We start from the raw sequence: 23483 nt of genomic DNA, 5'->3' as shown, positions 1-23483 counted from the left end.
TACATTCTTTGTATTTCGCTCAAATTTTGATCAGAAAAGCCCAGAAACCAATTGTTCAAGTATTGGTATTCGTCAGGAAAAAAAAAAAGCCATATTTACCCCCACTCAAAAATGACTTCCAATTTTTGAAATAAACTTAAATGTATAACGATGAGATGGCAATGGCTAATGTTGAGCAAGCCGGTTGTATTTTAAACCAAGTTTAACTCTGCAATATTCACATAATAAAGCCGTGAGACCTCCTCATACATTTCCCCCTTTAAAGAGGCTCTGTCACCAGATTTTGCAACCCCTATCTGCTATTGCAGCAGATAGGCGCTGCAATGTAGATTACAGTAACGTTTTTATTTTTTAAAAATGAGCATTTTTAGCCAAGTTATGACCATTTTTGTATTTATGCAAATGAGGCTTGCAAAAGTCCAAGTGGGCGTGTTTAAAAGTAAAAGTCCAAGTGGGCGTGTATTATGTGCGTACATCGGGGCGTTTTTACTACTTTTACTAACTGGACGTTCTGACGAGAAGTATCATCCACTTCTCTTCAGAACGCCCAGCTTCTGGCAGTGCAGACACAGCCGTGTTCTCGAGAGATCACGCTGTGTCGTCACTCACAGGTCCTGCATCGTGTCGGCCACATCGGCACCAGAGGCTACAGTTGATTCTGCAGCAGCATCAGCGTTTGCAGGTAAGTAGCTACATCGACTTACCTGCAAACGCTGATGCTGCTGCAGAATCAAATGTAGCCTCTGGTGCCGATGTGTCCTCGCTCGTCCGACACGATGCAGGACCTGTGAGTGACGTCACAGCGTGATCTCTCGAGAACGCGCTGTGTGTCTGCACTGCCAGAAGCTGGGCATTCTGAAGAGAAGTGGATGATACTTCTCGTCAGAACGCCCAGCTAGTAAAAGTAGTAAAAACGCCCCGATGTACGCACATAATACACGCCCACTTGGACTTTTACTTTTAAACACGCCCACTTGGACTTTTGCAAGCCTCATTTGCATAAATACAAAAATGGTCATAACTTGGCCAAAAATGCTCGTTTTTAAAAAATAAAAACGTTACTGTAATCTACATTGCAGCGCCTATCTGCTGCAATAGCAGATAGGGGTTGCAAAATCTGGTGACAGAGCCTCTTTAAACTACTTGTTGAACTAATCTCAATTGTTTTAAAAACTTAGTTTTTATAGACATAAGTTTACCTGATCATTTAAAAAAAAAAAATCCAAGACCATCATGTTCTGTTTTTCAAGGAGATTATGCCAGCAACAACAGGCGTGGCAGACGTATAATCCAAGACTACTCACAAGGGAAGTATTGTAAAGGCACATGTAGTAAGCACTATTGAACCGGAATTGTATGTATGGAATACTATGATGTGGCGTGTATGACAAATTCTAATTTTCCATTCTATTCTTAGTGCCAAAAAAAAGGGAGAAACACAAACAATACAGAGAGGCACATGGCACAAAAGTCAATGTGACCTCTCGATGTGCAACACAGTAAACATTACGTAAACTAGTTTTCTATTAACTAAAACTGAGCATTTATACTGATTTCTTTGGGTGAAAGATAGTATTAAATTACTTAGGTCTCGTCAAATAGGAAAAAAAAATTGATTTTCCCACATTTCTATGCAGGTACAAAGCATTTAATTTCTTCTATTTTGGCCATTTGTCACACTTAATTGTTTCAAATCTTCAAACTAAATTTAAAATTTAACATTTATTAAAAGAAAAAAAAAGTTCAGAACGAGTTTGTATCAGTAAAAGCATCAAACCGAGTTTGCCTCTGGAAGCACTGAATTCAGTGTTTCTAGAGGAAAATTTAGAAACGGAACATCACTCAAAAATAAGTGGCTGCAATACAGTACGAAATGCAGCTCCATTTTGTGCACTGAATTAGGAGCTAAAATGCTTGTCTGCATGAAGTCTAAGGCCGGGTTCCCACGTAGCGTAAATGCTGAGAAATTTCTGCAACGGAATTCTGTGCGGAATTTCCGCAGCATTTACAGTAGCAACAAAGTGGATGAGATTAAGAAAATCTCATGCCCATGCTGCGGAGAAAAAACCGCAACGTAAACGCTAATAAAGTGACCTGCCATGTCAATTTATCCTGCGTTTTCATTGATTTTATGTTGCAGGTTTTCCCCATTGAATTCAATGGAGATGCAAAACTTGCAACAGAAAGCCAAGTGTTGTGACTTTTGCAGCGGCGATTCCGCTGCAAAAATCGCAGCTCCGGAAAAAAAAATCATACTTATCCAGAACACTTTCCTTCTTCCTGCAGTCCGGCCTCCTGGGATGACGTCACATGGCCTGCAACGTCATCATAGGAGGCCGGACTACATGCAGAGAAGAGGGAGGGGTGAGTATGGATGTTTTTTTTTTCTCCCAGCGCTGCATTTCGGACGGAATGTACTCTGAGTTCCTGATCGGATACGCTGCTCAGTTTTTACGCAGTGTATCCGACCTGTGGGAACCCGGCCTAAAGATGTATTCACATGTGCTGGTTTTGTCATGATTTTCGCAAAAACACAGCAATTTTCAGAAAAACTGTGACAAATTGGCACGTGCGATTACAACCTAAAAGGTCTCAACAGGCAGCACACTATATTGCGATAATAGGCATTTTTGAGAATGGGAAAAAAAGTTATTGAATTATATCATTTCTAGGCTGGGACTTAAAAGAGAAAAATGTTCTCCAAATGGAGAAAACTTCAAGCAGAGATGGTTCTTCTCATAATTGCCCACCTAATAAAAATGTCAGCAAGAGTACATTGAGAACACATCTATAAAGTAAAAAAAAGAAAGATAAATGCATAAGGAACTGCAGGCCTCACTCACCTCAGGTAAGGTCAGCCTTCATGATTCCAACAGAAGATAAAGCCTGGGGAAAAATGGTATCCATCGGAGAGTTGTGATGTAAAAAACACTGCTAACCAAAAGGAACAGTTGGATCTCTGGGAGTTGAAAGTGGAACTTTTTGGAAGACGTGGGTCCCATTACAACTGGCGTAAGCAAACACAACATTCCAAAAAACAACATCATACCAACAATCAACATGGTAGTGATGGTATTTTTTTTAAATTAAAAACAATAACAGCTCAACCCAACCATTAACCCCTATCCACACGAGTAAGTAACTGTACGTCGTCGCAGGAGGTTACTTCCCGCACGACGACGTACAATTACTGAGTTTTTCCCGGTGCACACTGTCGGAGCCGGGAACTCTTTGCCGCTGATTTTGGCGAATTAACCCCTTAGATCTGTTGCAATCGCCAAATTTTAGAGGTTTCTAGCATATCGGCAGACCCCCGTCCGAAATTGCGGTGTTTGCCAATAGTTAGTATGGTAAACAGAAGCCAAACAATGGCTTCCGTGTCTGCCATGGACGGAAGCCCATCAAGACCTCCCACAGCTTTTTTGACGAAAAAATAAAAAAGTTACGGCTCAGAATAGCGTGTCCCAGAAAATAAATTATTTTATAGAAACTTAATTTTATTGTGCAAACGCTGCAAAACGTAAAAAAAACTATACACATATGGTATCGGCGTAATCGTACCGACCGGCAGAGTAAATTAAAACGTAATTTATTGCGCACGGTGAACGCTGTAATAAATAAAGAATTTAAAGCGCCAAAATTGCTGTTTTTTGGTCACCTTAGCTCTAAAAAAGATCCTGAGGGGCCAAAATGCTCACTATACCCCTAGAAAAATTCCTTGAGGGGTGTAGATTCCAAAATAGGGTGACTTTTGGGGGGTTTCCACTGTTTTGGTACCTCCGGGGAGTTGCAAACCCGACATGGCACTGAAAACCAATCCAGCAAAATCTGCGCTCCAAAATCCAAAAGGCGCTCCCTCCCTCCTGAGCCTTGCTGTGGGTCCAAACATCAGTTTAAGACCACATATGGGGTATTGCCGTAATCGGGAGAAATTGCTTTACAAATGTTGGGCGGCTTTTTCTCCTTTATTCCTTGTAAAAATGAAAAAAATTCTATGTTTCCACAGAAAAATAGGTGATTTTCTTCTTCACAGACTAATTCCACTAAATTCTGCAAAAAAACTGTGGGGTCAAAATGCTAACTATACCCCTAGAAAAATGCCTTGAGGGGTGTAGTTTACAAAATGGGGTCACTTTTGGGGGGTTTCGACTGTTTAGGTACTACAAGACCTCCTCAAACCAGACATGGTGCCTAAAATATATTCCTAAAAAAAGGAGGCCCCAAAATCCCCTAGGTGCTCCTTTGCTTCTGAGGCCGTGTTTCAGTCCTTTAGGACACTAGGGCCACATGTTGGATATTTCTAAAATCTGCAGAATCTGGGCAATAAATATTGAGTTGTGTTTCCCTGGTAAAACCTTCTGTGTTACAGATTTTTTTTTATTACAAATGAATTTCGGCAAAAAAAAAATGAAATTTGTAAATTTCACCTCTACTTTGCCTTAATTCCTGTGAAACGCCTAAAGGGTTAAAATGCTTTCTGAATGTGGTTTTGAATACCTTGAGGGGTGAAGTTTTCAAAATGGAGTGATTTATGGGGACTTTCTAATATATAAGGCCCTCAAAGCCACTTCAGAACTGAACTGGTCCCTGAAAAAATAGCCTTTTGAAATTTTATTGAAAATATGAGAAATTGCTGCTAAAGTTCTAAGCCTCGTAACGTCCTAGAAAAATAAAAGTACGTGAAAAAAAATGATGCAAACATAAAGTAGACATATGGGGGATGTTAACTAGTAACTATTTTGTGTGGTATTACTATCTGTTTCACAAGCAAATACATTTAAATTTAGAAAAATTCAAATTTTTGCAAATTTTTGCTAAAATTTGAAGTTTTTCACAAATAAATATTGAATTTATCAACCAAATTTTTTCACTAACATAAAGTACAATATGTCACGAGAAAAAAAATCTCAGAAAAGCGTTCCGGAGTTATTACCACATAAAGTGACACATGTCAGATTTGAAAAAATCGGCTGTGTCCTGAAGGCCAAAACAGGCTGTGTCCTAAAAGGGGTTAAGGTGTATTCATATGTGCAGGTTTTAATGAGGTTTTCATCAGGTTTTTTTTAATTCAGTTTTTGAAGTAAAAACCAAAAGTGAATTCAAATGAGAGAAGTAGTATCTGTTCTTTATATTTCCCTTTCTTTATGATTCACACCTGGTTTTGGCTTTAAAAACTGCATCATAAAACCTGAACAAAACCTGCACGTGTGAATACACCTGTAAACTAGACCAGTTTGAAAGGCTTTAATATTGACATCCATTGATTCGGTGAAATGGGGCCAATCACTTGCTCCCATTTTTCCTTACCCTAATCCCCAATTTTATTCCCTAAAACCTTAAATAGTTCTCTATTAATACATGACACATTCCTCTTTTTTAAGCTCGAAGTGTTAATTTTTTGAATTTTTTTAAACAATCAAAACTGCAATAATTTTTGGGTGCGTTTAGTGTGATGGTGTAGGGATACTTTGCTGCTTTAGAGCCTCGGTCACCCATGCTGTGAGTGTAGAAGAAGGCAAGCTTCATGATAAAGATATTACACCACAGTGGTTTTATAGGGGCATGCCCCCACGTGGCGGATTTCCTCCGCAACTGTCCGCATCAATGCCGCACCTAATCCGGGTTGCGGATTACGGCTGCGGATCTGCCCAAAATGTGCAGTAAATTGATGGGACTAGCTGCTGCGGACTGCGGAAAAAGTGCTTCCCTTCTCTCTATCAGTGCAGGACAGCACTTTCCCTAGTGAAAGTAAACGAATTTCATACTTACCGGCCTTTGTCTTGGTGACGCGTCCCTCTTTCGGCATCCAGCCCGACCTCCCTGGATGACGCGGCAGTCCATGTGACCGCTGCAGCCTGTGATTGGCTGCAGCCGTCACTTAGACTGAAACGTCATCCTGGGAAGCTGGACTGGAGACAGAAGCAGGGAGTTCTCGGTAAGTATGAACTTCTATTTTTTTACAGGTTGCTGTATATTGGGATCGGTAGTCACTGTCCAGGGTGCAGAAACAGTTACTGCCGATCGCTTAACTCTTTCATCACCCTGGACAGTGACTATTTACTGACGTCTCCTAGCAACGCTCCCGTAATTCCGGGAGCCCTATTGACTTCCTCAGTCTGGCTGTAGACCTAGAAATACATAGGTCCAGCCAGAATGAAGAAATGTCATGTTAAAAAAGCAAGATGCATCCGCAGCACACATAACATGTGCATGACAGCTGCGGACTTCATTGCGGAATTTAGAATCTCCATTGAAGTCAATGGAGAAATTCCGCCATGAGTCCGCAACCAGTCCGCCACTGCTCCGCAACAGACAGAGCATGCTGCGGACACCAAATTCCGCTCCGCAGCCTATGCTCCGCAGCGGAATTTTACGCATCGTCTAAACGAACACTTCTAAATTTAAGTGGAAGTCAATGGAGAAACGGCTCCGCTGCGGATTAACGCTGCGGAGTGTCCGCAGCGGAATTCAAGTGAAATTCCGCCACGTGTGAACCCAGCCTAAGAGAGAATAAGTAAGCAGCTTGGAAAGGGCAGATCAAATTCATGAAGTGAATTAGTAATGCCTCAACGAGTCACCATATGTTTTATATGGAAAAATTCCATGATAATTCCTTGTTAACCCCTTCCCTCTTTGGCCGCTTTTGACCTTCCTGACAGAGCCTCATTTTTCAAATCTGACATGTTTCACTTTATATGGTAATAACTCCGGAATGCTTTTACCTATCCAAGTGATTCTGAGACTGTTTTCTCGTGACACATTGGACTTTATGTTACTAGCAAAATTTGCCCGATACATTCAGTATTTAATTGTGAAAAACACCAAAATTTAGCGAAAAATTGCAAAAATTTGCATTTTTCTCAATTTAAATGTATCTGCTTGTAAGACAGGCAGTTATACCACACAAAAATGTTGCTAACTAACATCCCCCACATGTCTACTTTAGATTGGCATCGTTTTTTGAACATCATTTTATTTTTCTAGGACGTTATAAGGCTTAGAACTTTAGCAGCAATTTCTCACATTTTCAAGAAAATTTCAAAATGCTATTTTTACAGGGGCCAGTTCAGTTGTGAAGTGGGTTTGAGGTCCTTAGATATTAGAAACCCCCAATAAGTCACCCCATTTTAAAAAATGCACCCCTCAAAGTATTCAAAACAGCATTTAGAAAGTTTCTTAACCCTTTAGACATTGCGCAGGAATTAAGGCAAAGTAGAGGTGAAATTTACAAAGTTCATTATTTTTTTCCAGAAATTCATTTTGAATCCATTTTTTTTGTACCACAGAATGTTTTACCCAAGAAATGCAACTCAATATTTATTGCCCAGGTTCTGCAGTTTTAGGAAATATCGCACATGTGGCTCTAGTGTGCTACTGGACTGAAGCATCGGCCTCAGAAGCAAAGGAACACCTGGTGGATTTTGGGTCTCCTTTTTATTAGAATATATTTTAGGCACCATGTCAGCTTTGAACAGGTCTTGTGGAACTAAAACAGTGGAAACCCCCCAAAAGTGACCCCATTTGGGAAACTACACCCCTCGAGGAATTTATCTAGGGGTGTAGCAAGCATTTTGACCAGCCAGTTTTTTTGCAAAAATGTTTGGAACTAGGCCATGAAAATGAAAATCTAAAGTTTTTCAAATAAAATGTAGGTTTAGCTAATTTTTTTTCATTTCCAAAAGAACTAAAGTAGAAAAAGCACCACAACATTTGTAGAGCAATTTCTCCCGAGTAAAACAATACCCCACATGTCGTAATAAATGGTTGTTTGGACACACGGCAGGGCTTAGAATGGAAAGAGCGCCATTTGGCTCTTGGAGCTCAAATTTAGCAGGAATGGTTTGCGGAGGCCATGTCGCATTTGCAAAGCCCCCTATGGGACAAAACAGTGGAAACCCCCAACAAGTGACCCCATTTTGGAAACTATACCCCTCGAGGAATTTATCTAGGGGTGTAGCAAGCATTTTGACCGGCCAGTTGTTTTGCAAAAATTTTTGGAACTAGGCCATGAAAATGAAAATCTACATTTTTTCAAATAAAATGTAGGTTTAGCTAATTTTTTTTCATTTCCACAAGGACTAAAGGAGAAAAAGCACCATAAAATTTGTAAAGAAATTTCTCCCGAGTAAAACAATACCCCACATGTGGTAATAAACGGTTGTTTGGACACACGGCAGGGCTTAGAAGGGAAAGAGCGCCATTTGGCTTTTGGAACTCAAATTTAGCAGGAATGGTTTGCGGAGGCCATGTCACATTTACAAAGCCCCCTATGGGACAAAACAGTGGAAACCCCCAACAAGTGACCCCATTTTGGAAACTACACCCCATGAGGAAATTATCTAGGAGTACAGTGAGCAGTTTGACCCCACAGGTGTTTTACAGAACTTATTGGAAGTAGGCCGTAAAAATGAAAATCTACATTTTTTTAAATAAAATGTAGGTTTAGGTTTTTTTTTTCATTTCCACAAGGACTGAAGGAGAAAAAGCACCATAAAATTAGTAAAGCAACTTCTCCCGAGTAAAACAATACCCCACATGTGGTCATAAACGGCTGTTTGGACACACGGTAGGGCTCAGAATGGAACTAGCACCATTTGGATTTTGGATAGTGTCTGGGCGCCATGTTACATTTGCTGAGCCCCTGTAGTACTAGTACAGTGGAAACACCCCAAAATTGACTCCATTTGGGAAACTGCACCCCTGAGGAATCATCTAGGGGTATAGTGAAAATTTTTATCCCAAAGGTTTTTTGCTGAATTAATTAGAATTAAGCCATGAAAATGAAAAATAATTTTTTTTTCCAACAAGATGTCGTTTTAGATCAACATTTTTCATTTTTACAAGGAATAGAGAAGAAAAAGCACCCCAACATTTGTAAAGTAATTTCTCCAGAGTACGGTAACACCCCATATGTGGTTATAATCAGCTGTTTACGTATATGGGAGCATTCAGAATAAAAGGAGTGGTATTTGACTTTTGTAGCGTAGATTTTTCTGGAATGGTTTGCGGACGCCATGTTGCATTTGCAAAACCCCTGATGTACCAAACAAAAGTGACCCCGTTTTAGAAACTACACCCCTAAAGGCATTTATCAAGGGGTGTAGTGAGAATTTAGACTCCACAGGTGTTTTTCAGAAATGAATACGCAGTGGATGGTGCAAAGTGAAAATTGCAATTTCTCCACTGATCTGCCCATTCACCACACAAGATGTTGTGCCCCTGGAGAATCTTACCCCATAAATTGTTAAGCGGGTTCTCCCGGGTATGGTAATGCCTTACATGTGGCCATAAATTGCTGTTTGGGCACGCTGTAGGGCTAAGAAGGGAAAGACCGCCATTTTGAGCATGGATTTTGCTTGGTAGTTTTGTTTGAGTTTTGCTGGTATTTCAGTTTATAATGAGGGGGCATATGTAATCTGTGCGGAGTCCATCAGGGTATATGTAATATGTGCGGAGTATATCAGGGGTATATGTAATCTGTGCGGAGTACATCAGGGCATAATAAGAGGGTATACTAATGGTGTAAATAGTACAATTATCTATAGATGTGTGTTACGATGTGAAGCAATCCGTTATGCGCAGGCCGGTGTCACACTGATAAACGGTTTTCTTTCTTATCCCCCTTCTGTAACGCTCTGCACCTTTTGGGGACTTTTTCTCCTTCGTAGTTTGGGAAATATTACTGGGAAAGTTTTGCGCTGGTATAATACGGGCGCCCTCGCTTCCAGCAGATGTGCTATGTCCATTCCCTTTCCTAGTTCCTAAATACTAGGGCCCTGAAACTGAAGGAATGTTCCCCTCCGGCCTGCACTTTGAGATGTTTTTTCATCACCGCATTACTAGTGCCGTAACTTTTTTATTTTTCAGTTGATTGGGCTGTGTGCAGGCTTGTTTTTTGCGAGACGGGCTGTAGATTTCATTGGTACCATTTTGGAACACATACGACTTTTTGATCACTTTTTATTTCATTTTTTGGTAAAGGAAATTACCAAAAACAAGCAATTCTGGAATAGTTTTTTATTGTTTTTTTTATCGGCATCCACAGTGCGCCCTAAATTACATGTTATCTTTATTCTGCGGGTCGATACGATTACGGCGATACCAAATTTATATAGTTTTTTTTATGTATTGCAGCTTTTGCACAATAAAATCACTTTCTTTATAAAATCATTTGTTTTCTGTCTCGCCATATTCTAAGACCCATAACTTTATTATTTTTGCGTGCACAAAGCAATGTCGGGGATTATTTTTTGCGGGACGGATTGTCGTTTCTATTAGTACTATTTTGGAGTAAATGTGACTTTTTGATCACTTTTTCTAGCATTTTTTGGAAGGAGATGTGACCTAAAAACAAAGATTCTGGCGCTGTTTTTCATGTTTTTTTTTACGGCGTTCACCGTGCGGGATAAATTACATAATAGTTTTGTAGTTTGGGTCGTTACGGACGCGGCGATACCAATTATGTATAGTTTTTTTAATTTTTACGGTTTTTCCCATAATAAAAGACTTACTATGGGAAAAAAGTCAGTTTAGCTTTATTTTTATTTGAAATGTGTGTGTTTTTATTGTTTTACCACATTTTTATTAACTTTTTTTTACTTTTCTGACTTGTCCCACTAGGGGACATGAGAGCCTGATGCCCCGATCGCTACTCTAATACACTGCACTACATACGTAGTGCAGTGTATTAGCGCTGTCAGTTATTCACTGACAGCAAGCCTATGAGGACGCGCCGCAGGCGGGTCCTCATCGGCTCCCGTACAAGGCAGTCTCGGACGCCATTTTCTGGCGTCCGATTGCCACAGCAACCCAGCGATTGCGTCACTGGGTTGCCGGTCGGGTTAAAACCTATCAGAGGGGTTAATCTGCCGGATCGGAGAATAGCTCCGGTTCTGGCAGTTACAGGAGGGTGCCAGCTGTATAATACAGCTGTCACCCCGCGGTGATGGTGCCGGCTCTGCTCCTGAGCCCGCACCATCACTGCGCCGTACATGTACGGCGCTTTGCGGGAAGCACCTCCCGACAGCGCCGTACATGTACGGCGCATGTCGGGAAGGGGTTAAAGAGGCTCTGTCACCAGATTTTGCAACCCCTATCTGCTATTGCAGCAGATAGGCGCTGCAATGTAGATTACAGTAACGTTTTTATTTTTAAAAAACGAGCATTTTTGGCCAAGTTATGACCATTTTTGTATTTATGCAAATGAGGCTTGCAAAAGTCCAAGTGGGCGTGTTTAAATTAAAAGTCCAACTGGGCGTGTATTATGTGCGTACATCGGGGCATTTTTACTACTTTTACTAGCTGGGCGTTCTGACGAGAAGTATCATCCACTTCTGTTCAGAACGCCCAGCTTCTGGCAGTGCAGACAGCGTGTTCTCGAGAGATCACGCTGTGTCGTCACTCACAGGTCCTGCATCGTGTCGGACGAGCGAGGACACATCGGCACCAGAGGCTACAGTTGATTCTGCAGCAGCATCGGCGTTTGCAGGTAAGTCGATGTAGCTACTTACCTGCAAACGCTGATGCTGCTGCAGAATCAACTGTAGCCTCTGGTGCCGATGTGGCCGACACGATGCAGGACCTGGGGCAGGAAGTGAGTGACGTCACAGCGTGATCTCTCGAGAACACGCTGTGTGTCTGCACTGCCAGAAGCTGGGCGTTCTGAAGAGAAGTCGATGATACTTCTCGTCAGAACGCCCAGCTAGTAAAAGTAGTAAAAACGCCCCGATGTACGCACATAATACAGGCCCAGTTGGACTTTTACTTTAAACACGCCCACTTTAAACACAAAAATGGTCATAACTTGGCCAAAAATGCTAGTTTTTTAAAAATAAAAACGTTACTGTAATCTACATTGCAGCGCCTATCTGCTGCAATAGCAGATAGGGGTTGCAAAATATGCTGACAGAGCCTCTTTAAAGTAAATTATCAGTTCTGTATGTTGTTTCCAAATGTCTGATTTATGCTATGAATATTGTTGGACAGAGGTATATTTGTTAGTGTATACTCACAAATGGCAGTTTTGTTGCAGAAATTCATGTGACTGTCCTATTTATCTGAATGGAGCTTGCAGAAATTCAGGGACATACTGCAGAAACAATCTTTTTCACATGTATGGAACACATTTTTTAGATGCAGAAATCTGATGAGTGTGAACATACATCATAAGGTGTATCATAACCATTTGCATCCCATTAAAAATCACATTTTCCTTTTGCATAAGGGAGGTCAATACGGTATATAGGTTTGTGATGACTGTTGTAAAAAGCCAGCATTGGCTTTTTTCCAAGGTTTCTACCTTGTTTGCTGTAAGGAGGGGCGGCACATAAGTGGACTTTGACAGTGATTCCGCACTCCTTACCAAGAAATGCACTTGTACTGTTACCAGTGAAGCAACTGTACTGTTATGTTATAACATGTTCTAAGGCTTCGTTCGCAGTAGACTGTGCTATTGATTCCGCCAAAAAAAACTAAACCTTACGGAACGGAGACAAACGAAAACCATCAGCAACGGAAGCATTACCATTGAAATCAATGGTAATGCAAACGTAAAGCTATAGTTTCCATTCATGGTTCCCCTGACGGAAAGGTCTGACAGAACCCATGAATGGAACCCCCGACGCAGATGTGAACGAAGCCGAACATGATTTCTGTCATAGTTGTTGTGCTTTTAACTGGTTACCGACACAGGACGAGTATGCTCGTTCTGAGCGGCGAGTACTTCGCGCATTAGGACGAGCATTCTCGTCCTCTGTGACAGCCGTCTCTGCGCGTGATCGAGAGCGGGGCAACGGCTGTAATACACAGCCACGGTCCCGCACTGACAGCGGAGAGGAGACAAACATCTTCTCTCCGCCGTTAATCCTTTGAACGCCGCGATGAAAGCTGATCGCGTCGTTCAAGGAGAGGGAACTGCACATTGATCGCGTCACAGAAGATAACTGTGACGCGATCAAAGCCCACAACTCATATGGCCAGACAGCCCAGGATCCATTGAAGGACCCCAGGGCTGTCTGAACATATTTCCTGTTGTTAGGGCAAACTCAGGTATGCCCTAACAACTGCCTGTGTACAATCAGTACACAGGCTAATGTACTGGCATATACAGGGTGGGCCATTTATATGGATACACCTAAATAAAATGGGAATGGTTGGTGATATTAACTTCCTGTTTGTGGCTGGGTGTTGACCATGGCGGCCATTTTGAAGTCGGCCATTTTGTATCCAACTTTAGTTTTTTCAATGGGAAGAGGGTCATGTGACACATCAAACTTATCGAGAATTTCACAAGAAAAACAATGGTGTGCTTGGTTTTAACGTTACTTTATTCTTTCATGAGTTATTTACAAGCTTCTCTTTGTTTACAGCCATTGACATGTCGCAGAGGTTAACACGTGAGGAGCGGATAGAAATTGTGTTGATGTCTGGTGAACGCAGTACCCGGGTCATTGCAGCAGATTTCAATGCAAGACACCCTACAAGACCACCCATCTCCCATGCTACAGTTTGCAAACTGCTTGCCAAGTTTCGTGAAACTGGTTCAGTGTTGGATTTGCCCAAATGTGGACGCATCAAAACTGTCACTAATGAAGAAACATCAGTGGCTGTCCTAGCGTCATTCAGCAAGAGCCCACAGCGTAGCACTCGCCGCATGTCACTGGAGAGTGGCATCAGTCGAACATCCCTTCGGTGGATATTAGCTACTCACAAATGGCACCCTTACAAACTCTAGCTGCTGCAGCATCTCAGCGAGGATGACCCAGATCGGCGCACTGAATTTGCAGAATGGGCAAAACAAAAATTGGAACAGGACCCTCAGTTTACACAGAACATTTTGTTCAGTGATGAGGCAAACTTTTATGTGAATGGTGAAGTTAACAAACAAAACCACCGCTATTGGTCTGACACTAACCCACATTGGATAGATCCCTCCATAAATAAATGAAAAGTAAAAAAAATACACAGAAACACACATTTTTTTGTAATAAATAAACGTTTTAAAATATAAGTCCCAAAACATTAAATAATATAGGCATTTTTGGTATCGCCACGACCGTAAAAACCTGTACAACAAATGTATAACATTATTTATTATGATCGGTGTATGGTGTAAAAAAAATTAATATTAAAACTGCTGCGGAACTGTTTTTTTCTGCATGTTCGCCAAAATAAAAATTTATAGAAATTAAACGATAATGTATTTGTACCAAAAAATGGTACCTACATAAAGTACAACTCGTCCTCCAAAAAACAAAGTCTCATACAACTATGTCGTACAAAAAATAAAAGAGTTATGAGCGTCGGGATGCAAAGAGGGAAATGTAAAAAAATTGCTCTGTCCTCAAGACCAAAATTGGCCGTGTCATTAAGGGGTTAATATGTTGTGATGTTTGTATTGTTTCAGGAGTGCATAGTGCATGATGCTACTCCCTGCTCAGGTGTGCAGATTTAGTAGCGTGGCTCCGTACGAGGGTGGAGCGAGTTTATAGAGGCGTTTTGGTGCCTCTCGTGGAGAGAAATGGCAGTGAGTTATCAGAGGTAGACACAGTAACATTTGCGTGGAGAGCCTGCCAGGTCCGACTGTAGGAAGGGTACAGGACTGACAGTGAGCAGAGAACCAGAAGGAAACTGTGGAAGGATTTGGTCATGCCAGCCCTGTTTGTCCTGCTGAGTGTTTTCGGAGTGTTTCCAACATCTTGAGCCTACTGCTGTGTATCTTGGGTCTGCTGGGGAGAGTGCTCCATGACCGGAAAATACCCTGTGAGAGTGGATCCTGTACGTCATTACGGATAACTTCCAACTTTAGTCACCCCTGCCCTGAAAGTGACCTAAAAGACCAGAGACTGTGATGCCTAGATAAGTTCCTTCCAGAGTTGTAGCCGCCTCTAAGAGACTGTAACAGATAAGCTCTGTGCCCTTTAAAAGACAGCAACCGCCAAATTGTGCGCCAACCCTACAACTGCTATGCTAAGTTCTACTGCCTGTACCCATTATGCTTTGAGCCCCAGCCTAAATAATGCCTTGTTTCTTTGAACTGTACTGTATCTGCCACCATTACTGCCCTATCCTCGCACATTTGAGATTATATATATATATATATCTATATATATATATATATATCTATATATATATATATATATATATATATATATATATATATATATATATATATATATGCACAGGTTACGGTTACTATTGAGAAAGGTATAATTACAGTGGTAACAAACCATGGGGCCTCTTGTAGAAAAACTAATGTGGATAAAATGTGGAGATATTAAAGGGCTTGCCCAGGACATTTAAAATACAGGCTTCAGACAGGGGATGTGATAAAATATAAAAAAATAAGTATTACTCACCTGGTAAATCCCACGCAGCTCCAGCACGGCCACTCGGTGGTCTCCACTGGTCTGTTTACTTTTACAGAAAGTGTTGACATCCATGTGACTGCTGCAGCCAATCACTGGCCTTAGTGATGACACACCACTCTTTCCAGCATCCCAGCTGAGGCCAGTGATTGGCTGCAGTGGTCACATGGATGGAACGGCAACTCGTCACTTCCGGTAAAAGTTAACAGACTGTTGGGTAGCACTGGACCAGTGGCGTTGGAATGGTAAGGGTTATTTACCAGGTGAGTATTACTTTTTTTGTTATTTTAGAACATCTCATATCTGCAGCTTGCTTTTTTAATGTCCTGAACAACCCCTTTAAAGGGGTTGTACTAGTATTGCTACTCAAAGGGTTGCAATACCACATACAACTTGTGGGCAGGTGTGGTGCTGTTTTTTCGAAGACCGAAGACATGGTTTTCTAACTCTGGACAACCCCTTTAACCATGAGAGCCAATGAGATCATTTTAATTTTCTAAATGGTTGTGGTTATCACCTTCAGTTTTTGTTTTCACTAGTGATGTTTGCAGAATACTGATAAATGGGTGCAGCCCCAATGGCCTTAAGGAAGAGAACATGCATGTTATGGTTATGGTGCAGAACTGAGGGACAGATGAAGTTACATTTTATATTTATCATGATGCAGTTATTTTTATCCATTTCTGAACGTTAATGTTGCAAAGGAGCAGCCTGTGCCTATACAGTGTTCTTGTAGTGTTAGTATGTAGACATCCATTGCATATTCAAATTACACCACATTACTTCCCTATTTTATGAGACATGTCAAATTCTATCCATTTCTTATTCCACACAACACAATTGATTCTCTGTTACTGAGTAATACATCTAATAGCAGCTAACAGCGTATCCCAGCTCCACACAGATACGAACCCCCCCCCCCACTGTTACTGTTCCATAAATATAGGTTGACATCTCCACATTTTCCCTGCTATAACATGGTATTGGTTCTCACAAAGAGTGGCTGACACTTCAGTGTGATATTTCACTCTTTCCAGCTTGAAACTGCAATATAATATGAAAACTCACAAGACCGGAAGCAGGCAGAGCCAGTAAGGACATTGTTTTTATTAAATACAAAGTTCGATCCATGTATTTTGTGATAGCATTTGTTTGGAGTATTCTTTCTGAAAGTTCTCTACTTTCACAAATGAGTTTTATGTACTTTTCTCTGGCTGTCAACTAATCCAGACTGTCTGATAAGTGGACCTGGCAGGTGCTGGGTTAATACTCAATTTATTTATTTTTTTACTTTAAATATAAATGTCCTGCCTATTCTAAAATTTGACGAGTAGTCTGGGTCAATAGACAAGTTGGACAGTAGAAAAGGAAAACAAACTACGCAGATATGCTCTTTGATACTGTGAACCTTAGACCCAAATTATTTATTAATCATGGCCTACAGAAGGCTTTTTTCAAGTCTATACTTTATTATGTTTAAGAAATCAAGCGGAGGAGTGGAACCAATTATCTTTAAGAAAGTAGCCACTGTGATTCCAATCTCTTGCTTTGTTTTTCAGTAAGTGCAAGCTACTACAGCGATTCCTGTGTATTGCAGACATAGTAAAATCTGTATGCAATGTTCGGTGGTCCACTACTACCTGTGACGTCTAGTCATATTGCATGTAACCGCCAGGCTGATAATACATTTTATCTGTAAGCACATAACTCACATACTATTCAGTGTATGCTGCAATGAAATGTCATCACCAAGGAAGCCAATATTCAGTATCTCCCCTATATCCAGGCATTCTTCCCCAGCCCCTGTGGTGGTGATACTGTAGTTTTGGACTAAAATTGGGCGAATTTGGTGTAGATTAAACATGTTTATTGTGTGCTGCAGCTACAGAAGGGAATGAGGAGAGATTTTGTTTGACATGCATACTTTTTGTCCATTAGGTTGCCCTTCAAAATGGGATATCCTGGAGTTTAGTATATATGAAAAATGTAATAAAGCATCCTATAATAGTAAAACATAACAAAATAGTGAATTATTCTGTACTATTAAGTTCTGTATTCTCTGTGTGTGTTTTTGTAACGGATGGACCAGAAAGGGAGCAGGACTACTGCAGTATGATTGACAACGCTGGTGTTAGTCCTGAAACTTTTGGAAACCGAAATGAAATTTTTTTTGCTTACACTCCAGCCCCAGAGTCAAGAAACTGGGACTTACACTCCAGCCCCAGAGTCAAGAAACTGGGAAGATTTGCAACTCAACGTACTGTACAGAGCTGACATCATAATGGAGTCTTGCCAGTAACCCAGTAATGGCCCCATGGTTGTCCTTCGATGGCTTTGCATAGTATTAGGCAATGACATAATGTCCTGTTATATAGAGCTATGCTAGAACATTACAATTCAAAAAACAGTTTAAAAAGCAAACAGGGCTGCATGCAGCTAGCTATGTTGATGTAAAAGTAAAAGACAAAATAAAGTCATGAGCACCAGAATGCTAACAGACTAAAAACAAAGAATTACCTACGATCCTTAATGTGGCTTCATTGGAGAGTAAAGCTTTATTTCCTAGAATCAGGATAACTCCTTTAGGTCTCATGGGATTCTGCAGGGACTCCGTGTGTCACCATGCAGTGCACTGTCGGCTGCCAGATGTTGGAGATATTATCACCTAGAAGCAATAATTCTAGGGTAGAGTAGCTCCGTAATACAGCATGTGATGAAACATGACACAATTTTTTCTGTATACCTCCGTATGAAATTGGCTGCGTGAAGGCACAGCAGAGCCCCATGCACCTCGTGTTGTACAAAGCTGTAATAAGGCCGGGGTAGATAAGGCCTTAAACAAAATAGAGCAGTGCTCTATTATCTGATCATATAATATGATTTATAAAATTCTGGACAAGGCAGAATAATCCCTCTGTCGTGGACCATGTCATTGTCTTGAGTTCGCTTAGTCCCTTGTGACAACATGCTTGAATAATTCAGCATAATAAAAATTCAGAACAGCTTCTACATTATAGCAATGAAAATAAATAGTAGGCTGTATCAAGATGATCTAGCATAATCATAGCTGGAAGCTGTCCAATGAACTAGCTGCCAACTAAAACATACTGTCAATAGTATGAGAAAACAACTGCATTGTTTTAAATGGTAATCATTATTTAAATGTTTTTTTTTTAATAATGTATAGAGCAGGCTATTTCAAGAAATATTGCAATATTATTTCTTAGCCAATACAGCCTCCTTTCATTGTAAAACTGTTCCTGAACTGCTGCCCCTATCCTCAGCTATTGGGCATTGCTAGGGAAAAGCCGTACAGCGCCGTACACACTGAATACAACTACTCTGTATAGGAAACACTTCATGCTGCCTGCTCCTGAAACCCAACGCACAAAATGTCTCAGTAAATTCAATATTTTTACAACAGACTGTATCAGTTTGTTCCTAATAAATTTTAATTTATGCCGTTAATTATGCAGTGTAAAAGATATGTTACCTTTATTCTATGGGTAAGTACGATTACGGCAATACCAAATATGTACAGGTTTTTATGTTTTATTACTGTTGAACAATAAATACAATTTTAAACAAAAATAATTTGTTTTTGTAATGTCACTTTCAAGAGCCAAATCTTGAAATGAGTATATAGTAGAGATACAAGGCATGTGATGTCTGACTTCACACAAGCACGAGATATAAACCAGAAGCATGGTCATGTGACTACATGTGAGACTGGTTCACAGAGGCATTTCCGCTACAGACACTCAGTACATTAGTAAGTGACTAATCCTACTGCACACCGAAAACCCCCTTTTAGTGCCTTTATCCTATGGTTATCAGACACTGTATACACAATGCTGTATCAAACTTCACAACCATCCCGCTTTCCGCGGGATAGTACCGCAAACGGATCAAAAATGGGCACGGCTTACGCTAATTTGCATAAAAGTGTGCGTTTCCAGATGTTTTATGGGTGTTGCAGAATGGGGTGGGAAGCAGGGGTTCTGTGAGAGGGAAGAAAATACAGAAGGAAACAGGGGTTCTGTTTAAGGGAGAGTGGACAGTAGCAGGTGGCAGGGGTTCTGTGAGGAAGGGCAAGGACATGGAAGATAAAAGGTGATAAGGGCTCTCCTAGGGGAGGAGGCACACAAGGTGTAAGGGGTACTGCATGGGACTGGGGGGGGCATAAGGTGGCAGGAGTTCTGTGGGAGCAGTGGTTGCAGAAAGAGACAGGGGCACTATTATGGGAGGAGTGAGAAGCAGGTAGCAGGGGCACTCTACGAGGCAAGTCAGAGACATTCAAGAGAAAAGATTAAAAGTTCTCTGATAGGAGAGGGGTATTCAGAAAGGTAGGGGTACTGTGGGGGGATGGAACTTAGGGAGACAATGTGGCAAGGGCAAGGATAACAAAAGGTGGCAGGGACTCTGTTGGGGGAGGGGAACAAAGAAGATGGTAGGGGTACTGTGGATGGCAGGAGACAGTGGGACAGAATTTGGTGATGGCTTTGTGGAAGGCAGAGGGACAAAAAATAGCTGGGGGTCTGTTGGGGCAGGGGACAAGGTGGCAGGGGCTCTTTGAGGGGCTCGGGTCACAGAAAGTTGCATTGGCTTTATGGGGGTAGGGAAGAGGTGCTTAGAAGGTGGAAGGCATTCTGTGGGGGAAAGTTGACAGGGGCTCTGTGTAATGGCAGGGGGGACACTGAGTGACAGGCAGGCACAGTCTTTCGACCTGTCACTGCTGCAAAGACTGTCCTTATGTCTTGGCTGACACTCCTGGTTTCACTGGCATTGCTGTGGAGGGCTGGTGATAAAATTGGCAGACACTAAGGACTACCAGCGCTTCGGCCCACCACAAAGAGAAATCTAGTTCCTCCCAGAGATGCAGACGCATGTCGCATCACTGTTAGGAGGAGAGGGGGCAGGAGGAGCCAATAGGAGATGAGGGCAGGCACTGGCTGTTTCTTGGGGAACGTAAAGTTTTACTCGTGTTAAAGGAACAGGCCCCATCATGTTAAGGGCCTGTTCCTTTGATCTAGCTGTAGCTATATGGGCTTTATTGTTTTTGGTTTGCGGCGGCAGGCAGTGGCGCAAGGCGGAGGGCTCCTTCTAATTACACTTGAAGCAGGGTCCCATAAGGCAGTACCACTAGTACTGCCCTAATGGCAACCCTGGTACTGGGCACGTTTTTATGCCTCTTTTTTCTTTTTCTTCCATTGAAGTCCAGGAAACAAAAATGCTATATTAGCATCAGAAAAAACTACATGCTATAAAAACCATGCAGTTTTTAAATACAAAGAGGTGATTTATGAAAACTAGTGCATGGGAAAAGCTTTATCAAAAGGGATGTGATCTTGAATCTAATTGGTTGCTATGCTATTGGCATCTCACTTTTCTTTTGCACTAGTTGTGATAAATGACCCCTTTAATGTGACTCCATTCACATTGAGAAATTATGGTGTGGCAAAAAACTATAGTATACCGTATTTTTCGGACTATAAGACGCAGTTTTTAGCAAGAATAAATCTTACTAAAAAGTCCCTGCGTCTTATGGTCGGCAGTCAAGAGATCCGGCAGCGTCGGGCCCCTTGACCGCTTCTTACTTAACCCCCTCCCGACCCATGATGTGCCGGCACATGATGGAGCGGGGAGGGGATGATGTATAGAGCGGTGCTGGCTCACGCGCAGAGCCTGCTCCATACACTGCAGGTGTCAGCTGTTACGCTGCTCTAACGGCCAGGAACAGCGATGGCGCTGTTCCTGTCCGTTTAACTACCGCAGCATTTATAGGGGTCTCCCCATGAAGGACATTTATGACATATCCACAGGATATGAATAGTAGTTACGGAAACAGCATAGCATGCTACGCTGCTTCTGTAACTGCCATTCACTACTATGGGAATTACGGAAACAGCTGTTTCCGTAACTCATCCATGTATTGCAGTGTATTGTACCAGCGATCTAATGATCGCTGGTTCAAGTCCCCTAGGAGGAACTAATAAAATTGAAAACCCCAGAATCTTTGTTTTTTGGTCACCATAGCGCTAAAAAGAATGAAATAAAACGTGATAAAAAAGTCGTATGTACCAAAAAATGGTGCTAATAGAAAATACAGCTCATCCCGCAAGAAATAAGCCCTCACACCGCTCAAACGATGAAAAAATATAAAAGTTATGGCTCTCAGAATGTGGTGAAACCGAACAAATACGTTTTTTTTAACCAATTAGTTTTTTCTTTGTAAAAGTAGTAAAATATGACATATTTTCCTATTGTCTGTTGTCTAAAACCTGGGTGTGTCTTATGGTCTGAAAAATACAGTATATATATCTGGTAAAACATTCCTGATTCTAGAAAAAAAATAACATTGGGAAACGAATGTAATAAGGAATATAACGGTCTTTACATGTTGTGATTTTACCCATTCGACATGCCCTAAAAAACACAGTTTTTAATGACACGGTGTAATTGGAAAACTCAGTGAAACCAATGTGTGTTAACATTGCCTTAGCAATACGATTCAAAGGTACGCAACGTTTGGCTGATGTAGTAAAATACAGCAGAGGAGCAAACTCAGGAAAATACTACTTGTAAACATAACTGAATATAACATTTTATAGGTACAGTATTATCGGAAACCAAAAGTGAATAATATGCATTATAAAATATTTTTACTGTAAAAAAAAATAAAAAGGTGTTCTGTGAAAATCTGTTTGTACCCAGCGATCTTTCATATATCTTTTCATTGCAAAATATATATTTTACAAAGTGTATATCACATTAGGATTTTAATTTACACAATCTTTACCTATTGCATATAATAATCAAGGAAGTTAAAGTTCAGTTATGAAAATATGGCCCCAGTTTAAGGATAGAGGAGAATATCACAGGGAATTATAATTTTACCTCACAGTCCAGAGTCTTCTGAAGTAAAGAGAGCTGCACTAAGCCTGGACTCACAGACAGAAGTAACTTTGAACTCTTCCCTGCATTAACTATATCCACCCACAGGAAAGATCTAGCTTTAATATTGCCCCCTAGAGGTTGGTGTGTACATAGAACATTTTATGTTCAACAGCAAAAACACACACAGTAGGGTTTCTAAGCGGAATCATGCAGTAACACAAGGTCATTCTGCAAAAATATAAAACAGTTCTTAATGCTGGCACCAGGATTTGCCAGGTTCTGGATAATTGTTAAAACCTCACTTTACGTTTTAAAAACTTCCACTCCTGCTACTCAGTCTTTCCCTTATGTCCTAACAGCAGCACAATAATTGTGTATTTCTGCCCCTGTGTACTAGTAGGACAGATGGAATTTTTAATTAATCAAATTAAACACTAATTAACTAGAGCCCCTTGACCCTATAAAAGGACGTCTAGCTCCCCTGTCCGGTGTGGACTTGGATAGATGGTTTGCTCTGCTTGTTTGCATTACGGTTTTTGTTTTAATTTACTATGCTGGACTTCCTAGATTGAACTGGGAGGTGTACAAGAGTGTTTCTTAACCCTATGCAATCTGTGAAGCTGCTGCTTGCGTTATATGTTTTAGTGTAGCAGTAATGCACCTTATAGGCTATATACACCGTTCAGGGCATTTTTTCCCAATAAATATATTAGTCAGTGGGTATAGTGTAGCTTTGTAATTAGTCTTTATTAAAAAATTGTTTTATTTTTGGAGATACAGCTGTTCTGTATTCTCTATACAGAACAGCTGTATCGTTCGCTATTCACTGAATCCGACAGTCCCGAGGACCTGACAGGTTCAGTATCGGCGGGTCCACTCAGGATCCACCTGTAATCGTTCGAATCTAAGTTCATAACTTAGATGTGATTGATTACAGGTGGATCCTACGTGTCAGAGACATATAGGACCCGCCGACACTGAACCCGTCAGGTCCGTGGGACTGACGGATTCAGTATAAAATTAGCGATATAACTGCTCTGTATAGACCAGGGGTCTCAAACTCGGCCGGGTAAGTGGGCCGCATATAGAAAAAATGGGAAGTTGACGGGCCACATTACTTTCAAATTTGATACAATACAAAATTATTGTTAATCAATTAGTTATTGGAACTACTATAACACTATATTACTAGAATAATAATACTACATTACTATAATAATA

At 41.0% G+C, this 23483-nt stretch overlaps 1 protein-coding gene across 1 annotated transcript in view; it reads right to left on the bottom strand.

Moving 5' to 3' along the window:
• Positions 1–22367, bottom strand: part of HPGDS (hematopoietic prostaglandin D synthase) — a 79692-nt gene extending 57325 nt beyond the window's left edge. The window contains exon 1 of the mRNA XM_075860658.1: positions 22263–22367. The gene's annotated coding sequence lies outside the window, so the exon portion shown is untranslated. The remainder of the gene's footprint in view (positions 1–22262) is intronic.
• Positions 22368–23483: the final 1116 nt, after the last annotated feature.

This window comes from Rhinoderma darwinii, chromosome 1, assembly GCF_050947455.1.
Source record: "Rhinoderma darwinii isolate aRhiDar2 chromosome 1, aRhiDar2.hap1, whole genome shotgun sequence".
Classification (NCBI taxonomy): domain Eukaryota; kingdom Metazoa; phylum Chordata; class Amphibia; order Anura; family Rhinodermatidae; genus Rhinoderma; species Rhinoderma darwinii.
The sequence above is the reverse complement of the archived record's forward strand: the minus strand, read 5'-3'. Positions and strand labels throughout refer to the sequence as shown.